Raw genomic sequence first — 23,723 nt, 5'->3', positions numbered from 1 at the left:
CTCAAATACTAAACTTGTAAGCTCTTGTCTGAGTGATAAGCAGACATTTGCAGGAGGGACCCAAATTCATAAAAGGAGCCAGAGCAAACGGGGAGCGTCTAATTCCCCTTCTGCCTCTGAGGTCTTTTGGCAAGCAGAGAACTCTAGAGAGAGAGGTTGTGGGAATGCCATCTCCTCGCTCCCTGTCGTAATTCTGCTGCTGTCGTATAAAGAGTCCACCAGCACAGCCTCCAGTGTTTCAAGTCTGATTAATCTTCTGATTGGGTTAATCCAGCGCTGCCTCTGTAAAGGGAAGCCATTCCCATGTAGAAAGTCTCCTTTCAAAGCGAAGACAATTTGTTTACTCGTTTTTTTAGGACTTTAGCTCTATACTTAAGTCCAAGGTGTTGTTGTCATCAAATGCTTCACCTGACATCTTTCGAGTTGTCTTTCGGGACTGTGTTTCCTCTGTGAAGCTCTGCTGCATTGCCTCTAAATTTCATTTCAATTTAATTTCTATCTAGTAAAGTCTCCATAAGACAAATACCTACTAAAACCCATGTTCGATCAAGGCTCTGGTTATTGTTTAAAGAGACAAAAGCTAATGAAAGTTAGGCAGGGGAGAATGCTTTACTACACGCCGCCGGAAGATACAATAGGACCCATTTCCTGATTTATTACCCGAGTTAGAGCAATGAATAGAAGATGTTAATGAAGGTCAAATGACAAAACGCTCTCTCTGGGTTCATAGTGAGGTTGGGTCTATTAAATGCTTCCACCGTACACACACTCATCACACACACGCATTTATTTAGGCCTCTGCTGCCTAATGATTGGAGAACATTTACTTCACACAGGGTGTTCTGTTTTCCTGGATAATGTTTTTGTAAAGAGTTCCCACCTAATTAGGCCTTTTGGTCTTTACCAATCTCTAAATAAATAGGATGTGCTTTGCTGATGTTCATGCCTCCCAGGCAATCCTCTGGTGTATTTAATAGTCTATTTATGTTTTAATAATCACGCATTAGAGACTGGTGGTAATCCTGTTTCTCTTGGCACGCTGCCTTTGTCATCAGAAAGACAAATGAATTTAGCTATTAATTGATTTGTTTGATTCAAATCATTGTGATCATTTTGGACTGATTTTTGTACAACGAGTATTGTAGCTGTGGATTTGATCAGTGGGAGCTTCATAACTTTATGAAATGTGAGAAGTTTAGTGTCATCTCGAACACATAAAATCTAAATTTCAAAAACATATCAGATTTTTTTTATGTGAGGAACTTGCGAGTATGTGTGTGCTTTTAAAGACAGGAGGACGGGCTGATTGAACATGAACCTGGCACATCCCTGGTCCAGTGAGTGAGCAAGTCAAAGTTTGGCTTCTTGTCACTTCAACACAACACGTAGCTCCAGGTAGAAACGGTGTTGACCTTTTAGTTACATGGAATTCTCTCCGACATCAAGGCCACCTTGCTTCCTCTCCCGGATGCAGGGCCCAGAGCAACAAGCATCGCTACTAAGTACTACTGTGACACAACTCTGGTTGGATATCGCCCCTTGCAACCACACTGCTTCAAGTTACACCGGGCACCAACCTAAATGGTCTTAAATTTTTAATTTGTGCTGGAGAACACAGATCACATCTTGGGAGGATAGCATATCTGTAATTTATTTAAGAACCCCACAGAGGCAGAGTTATTTTGGAGGCAGGGAGCTGGAAAGGAAGTATCTGTGTGGCATTTTTTGTTCAGCCCAAGGGGCTTGTAGGTAGACTCCACTTGGCAGTGACCTTCTCAGCGATGTAGAGGAGCGCTGAGGATGAACATTCTATTTATGTTCCAGTCCTCTGGTAGAAACGGTTAAGTGCAGAAAGTATTTGGCCTCCATCCTGAGGAACAATGGGAGCATTTGAATAATTGATTTGAAGTTTTGCTAAAACTCTGAATCCTTTTACATTTTACCAGAATAAAGTGATTCGCCAGCTATGTCACCACACAGCTTGTGTCCTCTTGAATTATTCTTACGTTTGAATGCACATTTCTGTGCAGTGAATAGTGCTCGACTTCCCTTGGTCAAACACGCATCACCTTGGCTGTTGTGAAATAAAAGCTTTGTCGCTCTTAATTAAAGCAGACATGATTAGCACCGACAGGAGTGGCAAGCTTCCTGTTCACTGAAGTAGGAGCAACAAACAGTCTGCGGTAATTTATTAAACTTGCCATCAAAGCTGGCACTTAATGATGCTGGCGGGTTGAGTGTATATGCACGTGGTGGTTGGGGTAAAAGAGGGTGGGACAGGCTCTTGGTGGTGGCATGCTATCATGCAATGGTTAATAAAGGTGGATTAGCAGGGATGATCCAGGATTTGCAAAGCCCCCGGTCCAGCACCGGTGGAGGTTGTGTGTGTGTGTGTGTACCTGTGTGTACTGATGGAAGATGACATAGTGACACAAGCCAAAATTGGAGTTTTGAAATTGGAATCTCCAACATTGGTACATAACTGTTATAATAAATTACGTGTGTGTGTGTGCATGGACACCCGGCCTCTCTTGTTCTCTACCACAGGGTGCATCAGCCACCTTCTCCCTCACAGATGAGCATAAGAGCTGATTAATACTGCATTTCTCTGCAGTGATTTATTCATTCAATTAAATATTTGCAAACTGTTTTGCTTTGAGGGGATAACAACAACAACACCCAAAAAAAGGTTGTTGCTCTTTTTTTTTCTTACATTTCTAAACATTGTATAAAGAATCATAATGTCATGATTATTTTATTAATGGATTGTGCAGTGCTTGTGGCTGCTTTGTTGATAATGCTACCGCTTTAAGGTATAAATATTTGAGCGTGCTACTGCTCGGGGCACAAATAATGCGACAGATAGTTCACGGACTTGTGACCAGCATCACCAGCTTGAATTTGCATGGCGGAAATCAGTCTGTGGAGGAGCATGTGAACGAGTGAAACTCACTCCCTGAGCAGATGCTCTTGAACTTCCAATGTGAACCTGTGAAGCGGGTCTAAGGCTAGCATGTAGACAAGTCTGGGCATTGAGAAGTGAGTTTGAATAAATGTGTGTAACTGTGTTGATATGCAGCAGGACAGAGCAAGAAAAGCTGGCCTTGTTAGCAAATCACATTCCTGGATACGTGGAGCGGGGGGGTAAAAAAACTATCACTGGGATAAAACGCTGTGTTTTACTTCACACAGGTAGTGAAACTCTGGTGTGTGTAAATGACATGACTGATGCCGTAGTCTTTGCAACGAGGTCAGGTTAACAAGCCGGCTTTTCAAAAACGCTGTTGTCTCAGTTTGATGACAGTCATCTCTTTCCAGCCAATAGCTAATCTGGAGATTTGCAGTACCAAAATAAAGACGTTGCAGTGATATGTTTCCTGTCGTAATGAAATATGGGCCATTGTCACAAAACGGCAAAGGCATCCTTCCACACAACCCCAGACCTCTCCTGTCACACACACACGTACAACACACACACTACGGATGGAAATCAGATTTAGTCAGACAACAGTTTTAGTAGCAGCCATAAACATGTGGCCTGGGAGATGATTTATAATAATTAATCTGCTGTGTCCAGAAACAACAGCCTCCCATTCTAAACCTGCACCAATCCACCACACACACACACACGCACACAATACACAGTTGGAATCTCGACACCCCCCAGCCAGTCAGGCTTGGGAACACAGCTGTGATCACCTTTTGGCCTTTCCAACACAACGTCACCATCATCCCTATCGAAGGACATTGAAATGGGTGTAGTCTATCTGTTTCTCTCTCCCTGTTAAACCCCTGCACCTTCACTCTGGAACATGCACTCTATCATGCCCATCATATCATGAGCCATTAACATGAGGGCCTACAATAACATTATTTATGGAGGCGTTAATATTAATATCGACCTGTGCGCTGTCAGGCAAGCTGATTTACTAAGCACTGGAATGCAGGGACGTGTAGAGGTGGCAGGTGGACTAATTGAATATCAGTCACTGCCCACAGTGTGTTGATAGACACACACTTGCTACTGAACAAGCACACGCGCACACACTCACATATATTTCTGATCCCCAAATGAATTAAAAGACAAACATACATGCATGAGCTAATTCTCAGCTCAGAGAGCTGCAGTGTGTGTAGGTGGACATCAGACAAGTCCCTTCATAGACTTTTAACCATTTTTGCATGGTAGCAATTATGACTGGAGCTTTGCTCTGCGCAAGTTAGTATAATGGATGTTGGAGCACTTATCTGCACAAAACAGGCTCGCTAATGATGCTTCAGTCAGTGTGGCTCATTGCTGGAGTGTTTCATCTGAGAATTGTGTTGTTAGTGTGTTTGGAGGTTCTCTGACAGAGCACAAAGGTACAGGATTAGTTAGCAGCTGCAAGGAATAATGAGGTTGCAGGACAAAAGTGCAGTAGTTGAGTTTGGAGTTTATTCGGAATGTAACTCCTGCCAGTTTGAGTGAATGCAAACGCTCTTGAACAGATTAGTGAATGATCAGATAGAAACTTGAGCTGTTGGTGATTATTGAGAGAAGCCCACTTTTCACACTTCTATTACATGTGATGTTTGAAAAACTCAGCTTCGGAATAAAGACAGATAAATCCACAGCATTGTATGCGTGCACGGGTTGAGGTCGGCGATATGACTTCAGTCACTTCTAAATGCATCTCTCTTACCACAGTTGAAGTCAGGAATCACATGAAGAGAGGGGGATGTTTAGTGGTAATCCAGGAGAAGAATCAACTTGCTATTGCTCTATAACACTGAAATTTGATATAATATAATTTCAAGGCTTTCAAGCACATCATTTTGTTGCTTGGAATAGCTTTTTTTAAATGAATATTGGAAGACGGAGATAATTACGGCACATTTTGGAGTGGCATGAAAGCACTATACAGCATTTATATCCAAAGTTCAGAGTGTGGATCAGATGAGGAAAATGCAATGTGGCTGCAGGATAATGATATGTCAGTGTGAGACCATTCAAGGTAAATTGTGTCGAGGGAAAGGCAACAAAAGCCAGGTTTGTAATATTATCCCTTTGTCCTGCTGTTTTGACAAATTGTGAGTTTTCAGGAAGAATATCAGTTTCACAGACACTTATAACAGGATCTGATGCATAAGCGTCAACCAAGGACTTACAGTACAGCACCTACTCATTTTTAGGCAGCTGGTTAAATTTCTTTTAATAGCTCATTTCATAACTCAAACAGAAACTCCCAATACTTTATACCGAAGCCGTATCTAAGATGTTTTGCCCTCTGCTCCTTTGTTTTTTCTCATTTACATTGACATCCTTGATTGTTGACTCATTTCCTCTCTGTTCTACTCCTGCTTCATCTTTACACATTATTTCTCCTCCTCCACACTTTTATATTGTTTTTCCTCTGTTAATCTTTTTTTCTCTTCCTCTTTCATCCTGTCCTCTACTGTCAAATCTTCGGCTTTTTTCCTCAGCCTGTGTTCACCTGTTGTCTCCTCACTGCCTTCCTCTCACTCAACTTGTCCTTTCTTGATGCCTCCTCTGTCCTCCAGACTTATATGCCCCTCCCCATCACTGTCTGTTCTCCTTACTCTAAACTTACCCTCCTCTTCCTCCCATTTCTCTGTCGTTTCTGTCCTTCCCCTTTTATTTTTACATCCGTTTTTATTGATTAACTCAGCTTCACATTTCACTCCTTCTTTCTGCTCACACCTTTTCACTGGTTACCTTTTCACAGCAATTTTCACTTTTTTCCCCTTTCTCCTGTCATCCTCTCCATTCTCTCCATGGTGAAGGTCTGGTTCATAATTGCTTTCATATCAATAATTTTGTACCTTGGGAACATTTGAGAGTGACATAGTGGGTGAATAAGGGTAAGGTGAGGACAAGACATCAGGTGATACCAATATTTTCTTATTTTACTTTTCTCACACCAAGGTACAAGCTGTTTTGAGATTGCATCATCTGAATTTGAGGTATTCTTTCTATTTGTCAGACCTGTGAACGCTTTCACCAATTAGGTCAACATGGACTTTAAACTCAAAATATTTCATATATACTCAGTGTATTTTAGGTCCCTGTACTTGCATGCTGAACACACCCTACATGGTCACGTTACATAGACCCATTTCTGAGCACGCATGTTTTCACTTCCCAATTTGCGGTGCACCATGATGCTCAGCCATCTGTCCCAGCACGGTGACTAAACTCAATGCCAATATGTTGCAGGGTCATGAGAAAACAAACCAGAGCTGCTTTCCACACGAGCGGATGAAGCACAACTTAACCCACGTTCCACTGCGTAAAAACACTGGCAGTGTTTGAGTGTTGCACTCTCACCTGCACACCATTGTGAGGATGGCGGGCGAGATTTCCACTATCACAGAAGTTGATTTAGATTGAATTTTAGCTTCCATGCTGTTCGGCTAACCCTTCATTCCGGCTGATTAATGGCGGCTCGCCCAGCCGAGGGAGTGTCTCATGGAGGGAGCGGTAGTGCAACAGCATGTGTGCAGTAAATAAATGCTGTACATTAAACAAATTCCCCCGCGCTCGTCTTGGCAGCCAGGCGTGTGGAAGGAGGGTGTATTGCAGAATCAGCCTCACATTTTTCCCACTCTCTCTCTCTCTCACACAAACACATGCATGCTTTAAAATATCACACATACAGTAGTTACTTCTTGACCATTTTTTTTTTCTAAACCTACCAAGCTTGTTTTCAAACCCACAACACCACCACAGACTCGCACAGTTTAAATAAGGGTCACAAGTATTGCATTTTAACCCACTCTCCATAGACCCACTTTGCTACACACTCGCATCCAGAGCAATTGGTGTACCAGGGATCCATCTGCAGTTAGTCTGCTAGTTGACACTGATTGGCCAGTGGTGCCAACCTGACCCCAGTGGCCTGTCAGAAAAAAGAATTGTGCTGACTGTTGGTCATCGAGGTAATAATGCCCATTGAGAATGCTGGGAGACAGTCTACAAGCAGCACCCAGTTCATGAGCCAAAGCTGGAGGAGGAGGAGAAGAAAAGAACGAATTGGAGTCACAAGAAGTTTGTTTTCCATTTTGTTGTCACATTAGTCTCACACCATAAGTTGTCTTGTTGTCATCTATTTTTCGACAGGACTTTTTGAGCAAGAAAGCTAGAAACCCAGCAGTTAGTATAACTCAAGAATCACATTTATAAAAACATAGTCAGCCTATATAGTGAATAATGTCATTTATTGGGGGGATTGCATTTGCACTTGGTGTGAATTATGTGTTCTTATGACTTGCGGTATGCAGAGGCGCCTAAATATTTACAGCTCCCGTTTCTTAACATAAACTTAGCGCTTCCACAACAAACAACACCGTGCATGTGGGAATGCGCTTCTACAAGAGCCTCAGAGCCCACGTTAATCGATCATGCGCCTGTCCTGTCTTCCAGCAGTTATATTCATATCGTTATCTTGACTCAGGCTTGGGACGCAGGGTAATGATGAGCTCCTCTGACCTTTCACTTGAGATAACCTTCCTCGGCTGCTCAGTGGAATCTCCTTAGGGTGGACTCACGGCCGCCCACAGCTGCAAAACCGGCCGAGAGTATCGACTTAATATCGAGTGAGGCTTAAGATTCAGTAGACATGGCCTCCAGATGAATAAAAACTCACATGTACAGTTACATGTGCAAACAGACAAAAAAAAATCATGAAGCATGTACATTATCCACACTTAATGACCGGATCAGTACACTCCAACACACAATATAAATGGAATCTCACACATTGAGTATACACACACACACACACACACACACACACAGTGGATATATCTCTCCACAAATTTGTATAGAAACAACAACCCTATTGATCCATGAAAACAGCAGATGAGTATCATGCCCACCCATCCTCACATTTATTTGACATGTGAAGGCGAAAATGATCAAAAAAATTCCGGAGGGATTTCATGCAGATTTGCCCTCCACTTCTCTCGAGCAATCAGTGGCAAGTCTCCTGTTCGCACGAGAACTGACATCCTGTGGTCACAAAGGGCAAAGAGAGAGAAACTCTTCTTAGGGTTTGTCGAAATCCCCCCCTCTACTTGAGGAGGCAGTTCATTTAGTAGTCCCTTTCATTAATGTTTCTCTTTCATTTTCCCACTCCCCCCCCCCACTTTTTATTTTTTTAAAACTACTTTAAAGGTACAAGTGAGCAAGTAAAAGACGAAGAAGCCGCCACTGGAGCAGCTGAAGATATGAAGCTAAAGAAGTTTTGAAAACAACCAAGTGGTAAGTGAGTCCTTAATTTTTTGCACAGAGCACCACAGTTTTAGGTTTTCCAGTATCACGCCCTGCGTAATAACTGACTTTGCTTTGTAGGGCACAAATTAAGGGGTTTCTTAAACCTCGGGTCTGTGATTTTCTGTCCACGTAAGGTCCTCAGACATGTATTTACTTACTTTACATCACCTTTTTGTTTCTGCCTTACAGACCTTTATAATAGTGTAAACAAGCCGTTTTCCACCTATGTCCTTGTCACGTTTCTAACTAACTGTACAAACAAGTGAAGGAAACCACAAAGTACCCAGGGATTCACACAGAGGACATAGTCAAATAAATTAATCAAACTTTACTGATGTTGGACTGAACAGTATTTAAATTTAGTTCAGAATTGATTATGTAGGTTTAGTGTGCTTATCGTTCCTTCCTAATGATCACCATAACATGAGATAAGTGTCATTTGCCTCCCTGCATTTCAAAGCTTTCAACGCTAAAACCATCCATCTATGCTGACAGCTGAGCTGCGAGACCTATCATCTACCTGTCACAGCAGGCTGGCACTGTCGAGCTCCTCCTGTGCTTCTGAACTACTTTCATTCAGTAAATCGCATCACTGGTTTCCAGATCTGGAAGCTATCACACATCAGTTTAGAAGTGTAATGTCAGTCGTCATATTTGTCACTCCTCTCTGGTGGAGAATGGATTTGATAAAGTTTCTGCATGCACTCTTCCTTTTCATTATTAAATAATTATTTTTGCATTGTTTACACCATCATAAACGCAATTAAAAAGATTGTAATTGACACCCTCGGCTTCTCTTACTCAACTCCTGGTGTCAATATATTTTAAATTAAAGATTAAAATAAAAACGTTCTTTTATTAAGAATAAAAATTCTTGGAATGCATTTTCACCATTGCTGAATTTTCTTGATTCTTTAGAGCTTCAGTCGATTTGAAGCATAAATTGCAACTGTAGTTGACTCAACTGCAATTACACTGCACACCCCCATCCTCATTTCCATATCAGCACTTGATTGTTAGTGCTGCTGGCAGAGAAGAAGGCATGCAGAAACTGTAGATGAGTATGAGCAAATGGGTGTCAAAGCAGATGCAGGCCCACGCCTCCCAGCTCGCCATGTGCAGAGGACCGCCTGCTTCTCATCACCTCGCTGCAGGGGCCACCAGCATCCTAACAGCTGTATTTGGCATATTGGACCACAGCTATAGTGTGGACTGCAGAAATGGTTGAGAGGCTAAAGAACACATCTGGACCCCCCACCAAGGCCTCAACAAGCTGGAAACTGAGAGGGTGAACCATCAGATTCCATGACAGGCAGTAAATCCAGATGTTCACATAATAATAATTTTGTGGACATTTTAAAGATGCTCTCTAAATGTGTTATATATTAAATGTGTTATATATTACCAATATAGTTGATGATCTACATGCCAAGGTGTACCTAAATAAACAGTCTCCTCAGAAAGTGACAATTACAAATCCTGATCAGGCGGGCTTGTCTTGTCTTGCAGAGTTCACGCAGCAGCTATCCTGGTTACATGTTAAACATCTGTTCACACACATCTACTAAATAAACTATAAGCTTAATTGTAGTTTAGTCCAGCTATAAGTACAGTCATAAAAGTAAAACAGTTCAACTATTGCACATAAAGGAAAAAAAATTCAGCACATTAAAAAGTGTTATGCCAGGGTGCAGTGCCGGTCCAAGCCCGGTGGAGATTGGAGAGGGTTGCGTCAGGAAGGGCGTTCGGCGTAAAAACTGCGCCAAATCAACATGTGTACAATGATGTGCTGTGGCGACCCTGAACTCACGGGATAAGCAGAAAGGACAAAAAAAATGTTGGATGCCAGGATTGACATTGCATCAATGCTGCACTTTTGCATACCTCAGGTGTGGATAAAGAGTGTCTGCAGGTGCAACATGTGCTGTGAGCCTTAGTGTGGCAATTATGTGGCTCCCATTGTAGCAAGGTAAACAGATGTTGGGCTATATGTATTGAATGTATTACAAATACTGATACCATACAGCTTAATGCAGATAGAGAATGTTTCCGATTATTTTACAAGGTGACTTTAGCCATAAACTCAGATATTCATTGCAAGAGGGAAAAAAATGTGTTTGAGTTACACAGTCTACATTACGCTTTTACACTGATTGAAAGTACAGCATTTTAAATTGAAACACTTTATATGTTATATTGCTTATTGGAACAGAGTTGGGATGCATGTTATGTTTAATTTTACATCTAGAGATTGTTCTCAGTTTGATGTTTACCTGTTAGGGCAATCCCTCAGTTGTGTTGCCCATTCAGGTGCCTTCCTCAGCAGGAGGGAGTCAACAGTATCGCCAAGCATACCTGACTTGGCCAAATCCCCAAGGCCTTTGCACCTGAATGAACAGGCAGCAGCAAGCACTGGCTGAGCTTTAAAAACAGTTTCTAAGTAAAAGCAGAGCAGTATCTCTTAAGTGGCTCCTAGGATGTTAGCAGCACAATTAAACAAAGCTCTGCTAATCTTTACAGCTGGCGTCAAGAGGCACTGTATTCTTGCAGAGCAGTATTATCCGTAGAATGGCACTGGGAGTCTGACAGGCTGGATAATGTGCCCTGCAAGCTGCCACCACCCACAGCTGTGTCTTCAGTGCACAGTTACTGTACAAGCAACAGCTCTGATGAACATCATAAAGAGTGAAGACAAAAAAGCAGAGCAATGAATTAGCATTATTCAATTATATATGCTCTACTTATTTGTTGTGGCATTTAAAGAATTGTAAAATGACTTCAAAATGGGAAGTAATAAATTTTGATTATCCCAAAGCAAGTAATTTCATGGTATTTGGGAATGATAGATATTCTGCTTATTCACACACACACAGTGATGGTGGAAAGCTATTCAGTGTGGTGCATTTTAAAGGTCTTTTGTGTCATAATGGCAAGAGAGACTTACAATCACAAATCAAGTAGAAATCATAGAAATTCTCTAACTCAAGAGGGTTGGGCATATCCAACTCCAAAACTGTAAAGCATCTTGTTGCATTACTCATTATATTACTTTTGCGAAGGGTTAGGGTATGAAAGGCTCGAGTCAGTAGTGGAAACAATATTCTATCCATCACAGACTCAGCCACAAGCTGCATGAGTTCTTTGTTCTGCTGTCAATGATTAAAATCAAGTTATAGCTCTTTTAGCCATTGAAGGGCTACAGACATCCTCTGTGGTGTTTCAAGAGGTTTGAGTTTGTGTTTTCCCAATGGAAAGGTTCTAACCTCTACTCCCATACAATTAGTATGTTAAGATAAGTTTTTTTGCATTTTCTATGCCAGGTTACTGCTTATGGTGCTGCTAATAGTGACATGTGCAAGCTCAGCAGCTATGAATATAAAATTTGGGATTTCAAATCAGTCTTTGCAGTGGTAGCACTAAAAGTAACACTGTAATGAGGGAGTAACTGTAATATTATTATTGAAATTAACTTTTACGCTACTCGTTCCTGGGAAAAGTAATATTATTACAGGGACACATTATTAGTAACACTTCCCAAAAACTTTAGAAGCAAATCTCTGCACAGCTGCTGCCAGGCTGACTTCCTCTGAGGCATTAACAGAACCTCTCTACAATAACATACATTGTGGTGCTAAAAAAGTATTTGAAAAAAGTTACACACTGTAGCTGTAAGTTCTTCCAGGACTTTGTTAAACTACTCTGCCAAACTTTAGGAAAGCTGATGGATAAAAATAAACAACCTGCTCATGTGTCCTAATATAAAAGAGTTGGATATATATTTTTAGGGTGGGTTGGAGAGATGTTATCATAGGTCTATTAATGCAGTCCTTGCTGTGTTGCCCCAGGCTGTAGGACCTAATCCAGAGGAGTGTGAGTGAATGGGACTGTGGCTCGCGCTTGCCAGACCTACTTAGGTTCTGGTTGAGAGCACAGTGCTGTGTGGGCGAATCTATTCTGTCCTGCGCAGGGCACAGCATAAACATTGCCCAGGGAACACAGGCAGGCAACCAGGCAGGCAGGCAGGCAGGCATGCAGGCAGCCAAGCGGACAAGAGCAAAACTATAAGGATGGTTGCCTTTAATTTCCTTTCTACTGACTCCCTTCAACTGTCGAGGGCCCAGGAGCAAAAGAGGGGAAAAGGAGAAGTGTGTGTATGTGTGTGGAAATTATCTCTAGACACTCTTTTTTTTTTCTTAGACTTCACCAAAGTATGTACTGTTATCTATCCTCCTCTATCTCTCTCTAACACACACAGATGCACACACACGTTGACACATTCCATCACATTCGTTCACGGTGAATCTGCCGCGATCCATCCAGTTGACGCCTGTGAAGCGCTCGCTCGCTCTCTCACTGTCTTTTGGTGATCTGTGTTTGCTCCATGGCACTCTGGTACTCTGACCTCCTGACCCTGCTTGTAAACACATCACCGCAGCTCCCCAGTACACAACCCTGCCGTCGCCCAACCCCCCACCCCACCCGCTGCTACCAAATAAGGAAGATGCCGCCACTGAGGGACAGCAACCCACTGAGGAGGCTATTAGTGAACCAGCGAGCCAATAGAGAGTAGAAAACCCACCTCTGGCATCAGTCATCACTCCTGTACTTACCCCCCACCCCCCACCCCTCAGGGTGTGCACACACTTGCTGAAAGGCACACCTTTTTGTCAACACACAGTACCACATGCACTATGACCTGAAAGCGTTAAAGGCGTGCACACACACACACGTCGTTATATAATAAAATACTCCCGTATATGCAACCAAACTTACACCCTGTTCTGTAAGAACAATAAAGGATGTGAGTGTAACTTCACTAAAACTCATAGATTCATTTGGCATTTGGTCAATTTATAGCAACAATGATTAAATTCTGTACCTCTAGCTGTAGTGTTTGAGAGTAACTTTAAAATTATTAGTATGAGTTTTTGATAGTGTGGAATAAAATGAAACGATACACACCAGTGAGGAACATGTGAAGCTTTCTCTTGTTTACAACATTCACTGTTAAAGTAACATCTGCTCAGTCCAATCATGCCAACTTAGAAAATGAAATGAACTCTACGAGCAGCATTGAACACCTTATAAAACATTTTGTCAGTTTCCACGATTCATGGCACACCCTCTCTGTTTGTATCGTTGTCTCTGTTCTTTTGGGCTCACTCTGAAAGTCTTAGTTTATTTAGCTGCACTCTTTCACCTGCATCAGAGTGTCAGCTGGTTCAACAGAGCTGGAGGGAAAACACTCTCAGAGAGAGCGCCATGTATCCAGAGTGAGCGGGTTAAAATAAATGCACAAGGGATGACAGAGAAGGAGGGGCGGACTGTGGGGCATTGTGCTGTCAAACGCTCATAATGTAAGCCTTAGTCTGATGTTTTCTCCACTGTTGGCCATTGTTGGACTAGTTAGGTGAGACTCATATCACACAGTCAGGCCAAGATGCATTTAATAATAAGTTGAATGCACAAAAGTGGGATTTTCGCTCACATATGAGCTTTAAATGCATACAGGCTCTGAAAAGTGAGACACAGATGTCCCAGAAATCACAAAATAAACACAAGTCCCAGATGTTGGTCCGCTTTTGTTGTTACAAGAACGTTAATATGATGGTTGAAATGGGAAAAGTTAAACATACAAAACCTTACAGTTAGAGTCCACATGAAGATGCAATGAAACGAGTCAAAATATTTCTTTTTTCACTTTCAGTACATTAAACAATAAAGTCAATTTGTGACGGTGGCCTGTTGCAGCTGAAGTGAAGGTCAGCAATTCTAAATAATTACAAATGAAATTCACGCCTGTGTGTGCGTTTCACAGAAAAACACACTACACGTAACGTGACGTCCTAAGAACTCAAAAATTCCTACAAATGAAGAGAGAGCTGACAGATTTATTCACTATCAGTAGCATGTAATTCATTGCAATTCCCATCACTGCCCCTCCTAGCACACCCACAAGGCTCCCATCCCCATTCTCAAACTCCTGTCTGCTTGCTTGTGTATCAAGGTAATGAATTCATAATCTCTCTTGAGCTATTTGTAGATCTTTTGGTGGGCGATAAGAAGGAGAATCATTGCACTCTAATAGCCATCAGTCTGCGTCTGTTCCTGCTTGCTGTGTGTGTGTGTTTACACGTGTACATCATGCCAAAGTGTTGAGCAGGCCACCCATCGCTGCAACCTCAGCACGCTATCCTCCATTTTGGTTTCCATGGAGGAAAAACATTAGTCTAGCCTAGAGCACAGAGCCACTTATCAGCTAAATGTTGAATCTCCACGTCCACCGACGGCAGAGAGAGGAGTGTTGAGCACTGGCCGCTGGTTCACTTTCCCTCTTTTTCCGGTGTCTTGTTCACACTAAAACACCACATAGCACTTCCCAACCCAACTGACAAACACTCAATCACAGGGAGAGTAAATATCCAAGAGGGTGAGGCAGCCTCACAGTAACTAAACTTGTGACGGGGGTGGCTCTCGGGGGCTGCCGACTGACGCGTGCGCATGTTTTTAATTGTGTTTTCGGTGGGGTGATGAAATGTCCTCTATTTGAGCGCGAGCTGGCAGTAAGTGGGCTGTCGCCTCCAGGGACACAGTGAGCAATGGCCCTCTGCTATCGGAGGTGATTCCGCCTCAACCCCTAGGGGTGACAGAGATGAACGGAGGGAAGCAGTGAGACAATAAGGGAAGACGTGACATTCTTTTTAAAACCATCTCTCATGGAGTTAAAAACGAGATAGGAAGCAAGGAAGGAATGTGAGTATGTATGAGATCTGGGACATGACAAACAAATCTTTAGCAGCATTTAACTTCCTGCTTCTATGAACAGTGACCTACTAATGGCAAAACTTCCTCACCACTAATTAACCTTTGAATAAAATACATTTTGCTGACCTTTTTTTTTTTAATTGTGGCATATACTATGTTCATGTTTATCCCCCAAAAAAGGTAACATCATGAATGTTTAGCCTGGCCATGTGGTCATTACATTAAGTCATTTGAATTGAGATGTGTTCTGCGTACCTGAAATTCTTCCTTGTTAGTGTTTCCTGTCAGACAACAGTGATAAGGAGACATTAGGGTCAGGATCACCTTCACTTGGAAGCATACAGGCTGACAGAAGGGGGCCAATAGTTTCAGCAAGGTTCACTGGTCGTTTGGAGCATCTTCTCACACTACATGCTGTTACACGATTCAGAAACGATTAAACGCCTTCCCCCGAGCAGTCGCCACATCTTCTGCTCTCTGAATTTACATGGCGTTTATGAACACTCACAAGGAAACAAAAAGTGGAGAGGGAGAGCAGGGGAAGAGAGCTCCTAGTGTGGAGGAGTCTCATTATTCTGTTATGGATTGCACATGTCAGGCAGTAAGTGCTCTTTTTATCCTTCCAAAGCACAAGCCTCGGCCACTGAGCGCATTTCCCTACCCGAGTGAAATTTACCATGTTAAGGCTCTCGCCACCAGGGGAATGGTGGTGAGAGCTCTCGGTTGCCGCTAAGATTTACCAGCTTGATTAAATAAGGGGCTGTAGTGTGAATAAGCGGCCAAGGGAGAAATCTATGTAACATAAACGCATGTTTTTCACTCACCAGCCAAATTGATTATACCACCCCTCGCACCCCTTCACACCTCTTTATGGAAATGTTACATGTCACACTGGGTTTTAAACAAAGAGCAGAGAGAGGGCAGTGGAGGATTGCTTGTGGCTCAGAGTGGCTTTCTGCCAGCGCACAAAGATGGTTCTTTTAAAAAGTTCCGTGCTCCCATCAATTACTGCCTACATACCTTGAAAAGTTCACAGAAAATATATTGCTACTGCTTCTACAGTTGGGCAACAGAGGCCTTTCATTTGATGCACTGTTCCTTGCAAATTATAACCCCCCTCCCAGTGAATGCCTAATTGGGTCTCATTTCTTTCCATTTTCCATCAAACACTGTGGTCATTAATGCTCCGGGAAGGTGATGTAGCCAGCATGTTTCAAGTGAACAGTTACGGATGAGTTGGAGGACACATTTCACACTTTATTTTTTATAGTGGTATAATTCCCAGAATCTGTCACTTCCACTTTTGCTTGCACAAAATACATTTTAATTTAGAAAATAACCTAAACCAGTAGTATTTGCAAAACTAAGTGGCCTGAGTTGAAGGTGTAGTAACATCTGGCTGTACGCTGCCTGGTGGTAACTTGTCGGTCAGCTGATTGATGTGTCTGCACTCTGTGTCCCTGCTGGAAGAACTGGACACCGGCTGTCTCTATTCAAATTTAAATCGTGCCAGCCAATCAGCATAGCTGTGTCAGCTCAAAGCCAATGTGATTGGGTAAAATCATGTTCAAATCCCTCTTCAGAGTGAAAGAACTAGGGTGAAGGCAAAATGAAATCACCTGAGCAAGACTTGTTTTATTAGAGCTAATTGTTTTTGTAGTACGTTGTAACTTTAAAAAGTTGTATTCAACATACATTTTAACAATTTATTTTTAAATGGAAACAAGGACACACAGGCCATCTCTTTGAACAGTGGCCTGAAGCCAAGCTAATGATTGAAATTATGATCATATCACATGGGACAAATCCTGTTTTTTTCCATAATAGAGAGGCAAATGTTTAATCATGATGCAACATTAGTTAATCCTATATATCACAGTGATTATATAATCTAGATATATCGTATATTACTAACTCAGTGTAAATGCATGTAATCATTTTAATTTAATCTGCCTCATCATATGCAATGATTGTAGGTATTACACTTCATATGTTTTTATTTAACTTTGACCTGGTTATGGTTATTAGAATGTATTTCCCTGTCTGCTTGCTATTAACAGTGATGAGTTATAGTGGTGCAACTTAACTCTTGTGCATTAAATTGTGTTGAAACCGAATAATTCCACGTTTTTTATTCACAAATAAAGGTTCACGTCACAAGCAACGTTAACATGAATGTGCAGTAAACTCCCTTTGTACTGTACCAGTGCATATTTCTCCTCTAAAAATTTCTAAAATGAAAGACCAGACACAATATGTCGTTTCGCCACAGTCCCCATTGTGTTGTGATTTCCGATTGCGCTAACGCACCAAGTTCTAGGATTTACGATGCAGGAGACGGGAAGTTTATAAGGCGACATTGAACGCACCACGGGGCTCCCTGTTTTTTTTCTCTCTCTGCTATAGAAGGAGTGAGAGGGAGAGGGGGGGATGTGACTCCTGCCTCCCCACCCCCAGTCAACAGAAGAAAGGAATCCAAATCTGGGACGCGGAGATAACGAGCGTCAGCAATAAAGAGAGATACACTCGGAGATCCGCGCGCGGCGTCCTCGCGCACGGATTATTATCTTTTTTCTTTTCTTTTTTTTTTTTTTGACACGACTGAGATTCAGGTTTAACGCGTGTGATCTGTGGGAGAAGGAATAACACGCAGGGGAAATAAAAGGACTAACGTTATATCCTTGCTCCCTCCGTTAACAAGTGACTGCTGGGCTGCTCGACAAGGTGGAATACATCGGTGTCCTGCCGTCGGGGAAACTAACAGTTTTTCTGAGAGAATACAACCACTCAGCCGAGAGAACACGGATTTTAAAAGCCGTCCCTCGTAAGCCAACTCGGAGGGGAGGGGGTAGCCTCGGGGATACTTTTCTCACGTTGTTGGAGTAAGTGCATGAAACTTTTCCTTCATTCTAACTCTGAAAATGCTTGATAAGAGCGCGTTGCATTGGTTATGGGGTAAATAATAGCGCTGCTATCGAGGAGCAGGCAACTGCTTCTCAGCTTTGCCTTAGTGCCGGCGTTTGATTTCTTTAGTTTACCCGGTGTCCTGATGGTGCACGCAGACCCCATCGAGCCGGGAAGACCATCTCTGCTGGCCTGAGGAGGAAACTGATTTGTCTTAATGTTGTCGTCTATTCACTGTATCAAGTCCAGGTTGCAGTAAGTGGTTCTGGCCTGAGTCTGCGCCTTGATGCCCATTTTTTTCCAACTTTATTACCCTGGACCCCCGTAGAGGTAGATCGAGACTTTGCTGCTGATGTAACTTTCATACTTTAAAATATCAAAAACTTGCCCCATTATGACGAGAGGCAGTAAATGTTAAAAGAAATAACTGCACTGTTCCCAACGAACACGTCTAGAGAACCTTTTGTAGATAAAGTAAATACAACACTACACAGTACCACTGTTTGTGTAGTGTGTAGTTGTAAACCTTGTGTTTTTTCTTTTCTCGTCCGTGTATAACAAGGAGCTCCTGCAAGTTATTTCGATAGTCTTCTTAATATTTTAGCATCACTTCTTCTTAAGGTTAATCTTCTGCCTCGAGAAGTAACTATAGTGTGATTGTGTTGGGAAGTTTAGACGTAGCCTCAGGCTATGGCCCTGCTCATTCCTCCTGCTTACTTCTTCTTCTTTGTTACAAGGCAGGCTACAGTAAGTCAAGTGAGTCCAATCTGAATTGTAATGGATCTTAATTTTGTGAGAACATTTAAGGCTAAACCTTCCCCAGGCAACCCCCCCCCCCCCCCCCCCCCGACAACAACTGAATGCCAAAAAAAGATTAGTAATGCATTTCATTTACTGTGGGATGCTGAACAGACAAGTTCAAAAACTGTTGTTTTTGCTTCTGATGTTATTGAAAACGAGAGAACGATCTCGAACTATAAGAGTTTTGTGGTCGGCTACAGAAAAGCTGCAGGAAGCTGCAAGATTGTGAAAAGGTTGAAGGACAAATGATTTATTTATATCTACATATTTTAAGCTTTTATCTTTTGAATGTTTGCCCCTATTTCATATCTAGGTGAGCTTTTTCCTATAGCTGGTGAGAAATATGTTTCTAATTGTAATGGATATTCAGGCTTTACCTACGGTACTTTGTAACTGCAGCTCATCACTCTTGCATTCCACTATTCAATCAGCCTGCTAGCTTGTATAAATAAACCCATTTGTCATATGATGAGAGTCACATGTTGATTGTCAGTAGTAAGAATAAGCCTTGTCCTTCAGTGTAATTGGACAACACATATACCAAGGGGCTATGCATTCTGGATTCTTAATGAGGCTTTAATTGAACAATTTATCACCCCTGATCACTGTCAATTAACTGGGCAAGATAGAAGAAAGGAATTGAGACTGCCAAGGATAACCTGCCAGGCACGTTCGGCTACAGCATGAGCAAGGTGTTTTATTTCATTTGACTTTATTTGCCTATTTCTTAGTCTGTAAAAATTGCGGATCAATGTATTTGTGAGTGACACGCTTGGAAGTGCTGGTAATGAATAGTGGAGGAAGAGGAGGGGGCAGCAAGAGCATTACATCCTTGAAAACTTCTTTTATTGGGCAAAACTTTTGATTTCTCCCTGGAGCTCCTTTCTGTAGACTTGGAAGAAAAGCTAATTGAATTGTGCCCCGGATATGATGCTCCCCCCCCACCCCCCAAGTATGGAGGTCTTGGAGATGTGTCCTCCTCAGGGTTTTAAAATTCATTTCCTTTGCAATTATTGCTTTCTGAGCTGTTTTCTTTTATTTCCCCTACCTCAACAGTAGGGTGTATTCTCTCCATTTTGGACGAGATCAAAGCGAAGGAGAGGGGGAGATTCTAGATTGCTACAGGCCTGACAGCCGGACTGTAAGCTATTCAAAGTTGTGTATTTAATTTAAGAGTTCAGACGTTGTCCTCTTTGCTACTGTTTTATGTAGCGTTTTTGCTCTGGGCTGTTGGTTGATAATAGATTTTATAGAGGCAAAGCAAACAGAGCTCTTGATACTTTAAGAGCTTTTCGCTGTTGGACACTTTCCAGATGCTGCACTGAAACTGACAATCTCTCTGCCATTTGCAAAAGTCCCACATACTATTTCTAAATAAAGTGCATTTACATGTATTGGATGATGTGGCTATGGGTAGCAAGCTTGTAAAAATACTTTCAAATTATTGTGCTTCTACCTTTCTATGTTAATCGTTTTGTCCAACCAATGGGTAAAAAATGTCAAACGGTCATAATGAGAGCAAATTGTTGATCATCAAACAGACTATTTACTGTACTTAAATGCCCAGGCATCAGCTTTTAGGCCTAGAAATTCAAAGCCACCCTTTAAAATCTTTGTATTTTTTTTTTATTACCGCCCTGTGCCATGTTCATTTTATTCAGAACTAAATTAGGAGCATTTTTGTGGCATCAAGTGCTTTGCAATTAGTCACATCACACTTGATGCAGCCACACAGTTAATAACAGCTGCTCTGAAGTGACTATCCTCACAGAGAGAAATAGAGAAATGTTCGCTGTGCAGAGGCGCTGTTGCACTTACAGCTAATTGTGTTTATTCATATTAATTTGCTCCGAGTGCTAAATCAGTCCTCTTCTAGCGACACGAGGCGCAATTAGTCTGGCTGTGAAAACAGGAGGCAGTGTGTCTTGTAAAGCGTCCCCTCCTCTATTCTTTGATTTGTGGATTAGCCATCTCGCGTCATTCACATTTTCTTTTATTACCACATAACCAGGCCGGGGCAACGCGTGAAAATAACGTCATTACTTCATAGAATAAATGTCAGCGTACACACACAGAAAGATCCGGCAAAGTACAACATTTTAGCACTTGTATAAAAACAATAACTCCTATGGTAAGATTTGGATGTGACGTTTCTGCATTAGATGTGTGGACCTATTATTGTCAGCAGCATGCTGTTACAGCATAAGATGCTGGAACTCGTTTGTTTAACAAAACATTGTGACTTGTTTGTGGCCTTGATTACACATAATTTTTGACTTGAGGCAGCTGATGTGCACCTCTCTTACACAGTTAGATAATTTTAATAATATTCCATGCTTTAGAGTAGTTGTTTTTTCAAGATGGCAAAGATTAAGAATAGGATTGACTTTTTGGCAATAAACTGTGGCTCAGGAGTGGTAGTATTTTTCCAATCGTCATGTAATTATCAGTCTTTAGGCCTGGAACATCCCTTTGCCTTTATAGACTTTCAGAAACAAATAGTGCTGCTATTGCAAAGTCAGAATTTAGTTTAACAAAGTTTTAAATCAACTCTAAAGGCAGTAAGTATTCATTTTTTTTGCTTGTGGCTCCACGTGTTTTGTTTCCATGCTTCAACGTTTCTACACTTGTTGGATGAAATTGCTGATACTGTACAGTATATCCTATGTGCTTTTAAATTTGGAAACTGAGTTAGATTTAGATCTTGGTCTGTGCAAGCTCCTGCAAGTTGGACTTGCATAAACACATTCTGACTTCCTGTGCAAAAATGTTTTGTTTATTTTCAAATTCTGGTTTTTCGGTTTCAAAACACATCTTGTGCTGTGCCTGGTTAGAGATTAGATGAAGAGTAAATTAAAGCTCAGGAGGGAAGGTTAAAGAGACATTTTTAATGCAAGTTACTATCCATCACATTCTTAAATATTCCCTTAAATGATAACTCTGGTCATTCTCCAAAATATATTTATTTTAACAAACCCACTTACATCGACTAAAAACAACATGAATTGCCTCTACTCATTCGTAACACCTGTCAGTCTAGAACCGGGGTTAGCCTGTTCATCTGTGCCATGGAGCTCAGTTCTTCTCCCTAAACAAAATAAAAACACATGAGCCAGACACGCTCAACAGAAAACAACTAAAGTATCATGCAGAGGGGTTATTGACCACTCATTCAGAGACCCCTGCTGGTTACCTTGGGTCAAAAATAGGCATCTCTGTCCTCAGCAGACTTTATTGGAGATGGGAAATTGCCGTGACCCCCCTGGCAGCCACCACAAGTAATAGTTATACACCAACTCTCCTGAAGTTAAAGGATTAGTTTGCCAGATCAAGCCAGCAATGGTTTTTGTGCAGAGATGAAGCAGGTTGAGAGGCAGGGGCCAGATAAGGCAGGGCTCTGATAAGGTGTGTTAGCTCAGCGGGATTGATCCATTGGTGGCTGAGTTAAACTCCACCTTGCATCTTGGCTGACTGTCAGGTTCTTCTATTCTTTGTAGATCTTGGTTTTTCTTCATCCCTGCTTACATCTCTCTCACTCAGTTTGTCCTTCTCCTACACTACACTTTCTCTACTTTCTCCACTTGTTTTCCTCTCTGCCCACCCCTGTTTATGTAATTTCTCTGCCTACCTAATGTGTCTACCTAACTACAACTTGGATACATTTCCTGTGTTCTTGCTGTCATTGCTATCGGTTCTACTGTCCCCGCAGATGTACCTAGGGGAACCAACCAAAGAATTTGCAGTCATTAGTTTGTTGTGTGGAAAACTGAAGATAGTCCCTTATACACATAAACACGCTCCCTTTCAGAGTATGTGGTAAAGCCATCGGGGATCGACACACTGTTACCTCCCCAGCCTCCAACCTGTTCCCTTGGTACCTCCAAGCTTTACAAAAATGATTCGCACCAGTTCCTTCTGATGAAATGACAGTAATCTGCTTTTGATGATGAGGAGGACCCGACCTTCTGTTGATGCCTGCTACGCCGTCATTCACTAGTCCACCTCCCTAAGATATAGCACACTTGAACAAACATGGTGCATAGTTTGTTAAACCCCCTGGGGAAACTATTCCAAACAGAGTATTCACATAAACAGCCATTCACTCTCCTTTCCCTCTGGCCCTGATCCCATCCTCTTTATGGTTATGGAGTTAATGGAAGTGGAGTTTCATGGTGGGAAGTAATTAACACTAAGTCGAATGCAAGAATCAACTGGGCGAGTCTGGTCCTGTCTTGCTGTCTGTGCCTCCACTGGACGTCTCCTGATGCTTGGGCTGTTTTGCTGTTCCTATACTAAGTGTGATTGCCAGCTGGCCTCCCACAGATAGAAGCACATAGGTTCACCTTGGGGTGTCTGCCTTTTCCTCCTCTTTGCAAAATAAGTCTGGGAGGAAGGGCTGCCCTGCATTATGGCAGATGGCCACCAGTGAGGTTGCAGACCCGTTGGTGAGGAGGTGTGGGGGTTGTGTACCCCCATTCTCACACCTGAAGGGTTTGAACAGGTTACAGTGCTGTTCTTTCAGCCAGTAAGATGGTCAACACCAGCCTGTTGAACCATCTGTAAGAAGTTTGTATTTGAGTGGAATATTTTCAAAAACCGTTTTGGTTTGTGCATAAACAATTTGAGCTTGTGGAACACTTTGCCAGGATTACCCAAACTGTCCGTGAGTAGCAGTGTGCTTGTTTAGGTTTCCCTGTTAATTGTATTAAACCCTCTCCTGTCACTGTAGTTATGTCAGTTCAACAAATAAGAAATCATCAACAGTTGACAATAGGATTTACTTTTATTTACCTGAGCAGTGTGACTAAATGCTGAACACTGCCCTCTTCACACCCTTGCAGTCATTTGTATCCAAAGACTGAGACTTATTTCCGATTCTGCTGCTTTCTTTTCTCACCGCAACGTACAAGCTCTTCCAGCTGCAGATGCCATACAACAAACAAGTGATACTTGCTGTAGCATACTGTTTGCTTGCTGT

At 42.0% G+C, this 23,723-nt stretch overlaps 1 protein-coding gene across 11 annotated transcripts in view; it reads left to right on the top strand.

Moving 5' to 3' along the window:
* Positions 1–23,723, top strand: part of ptprsa (protein tyrosine phosphatase receptor type Sa) — a 213,214-nt gene that overhangs the window by 31,510 nt on the left and 157,981 nt on the right. For 9 of the 11 annotated variants that reach the window (XM_067512140.1, XM_067512144.1, XM_067512145.1 and 6 more), the window contains exon 2: positions 8,177–8,263. The exons of 1 other annotated variant lie outside the window; for it this stretch is intronic. The gene's annotated coding sequence lies outside the window, so the exon portion shown is untranslated. Of the gene's footprint in view, positions 1–8,176; positions 8,264–17,471; positions 17,923–23,723 lie in introns of those variants that run through there. One more of the 11 variants, XM_067512142.1, reaches the window with a different exon arrangement.

This window comes from Channa argus, chromosome 8 (assembly GCF_033026475.1).
Source record: "Channa argus isolate prfri chromosome 8, Channa argus male v1.0, whole genome shotgun sequence".
In the NCBI taxonomy this organism is placed as follows: domain Eukaryota; kingdom Metazoa; phylum Chordata; class Actinopteri; order Anabantiformes; family Channidae; genus Channa; species Channa argus.
Note: the sequence above shows the minus strand (reverse complement) of the source record. Positions and strands in the feature narration are given on the sequence as shown.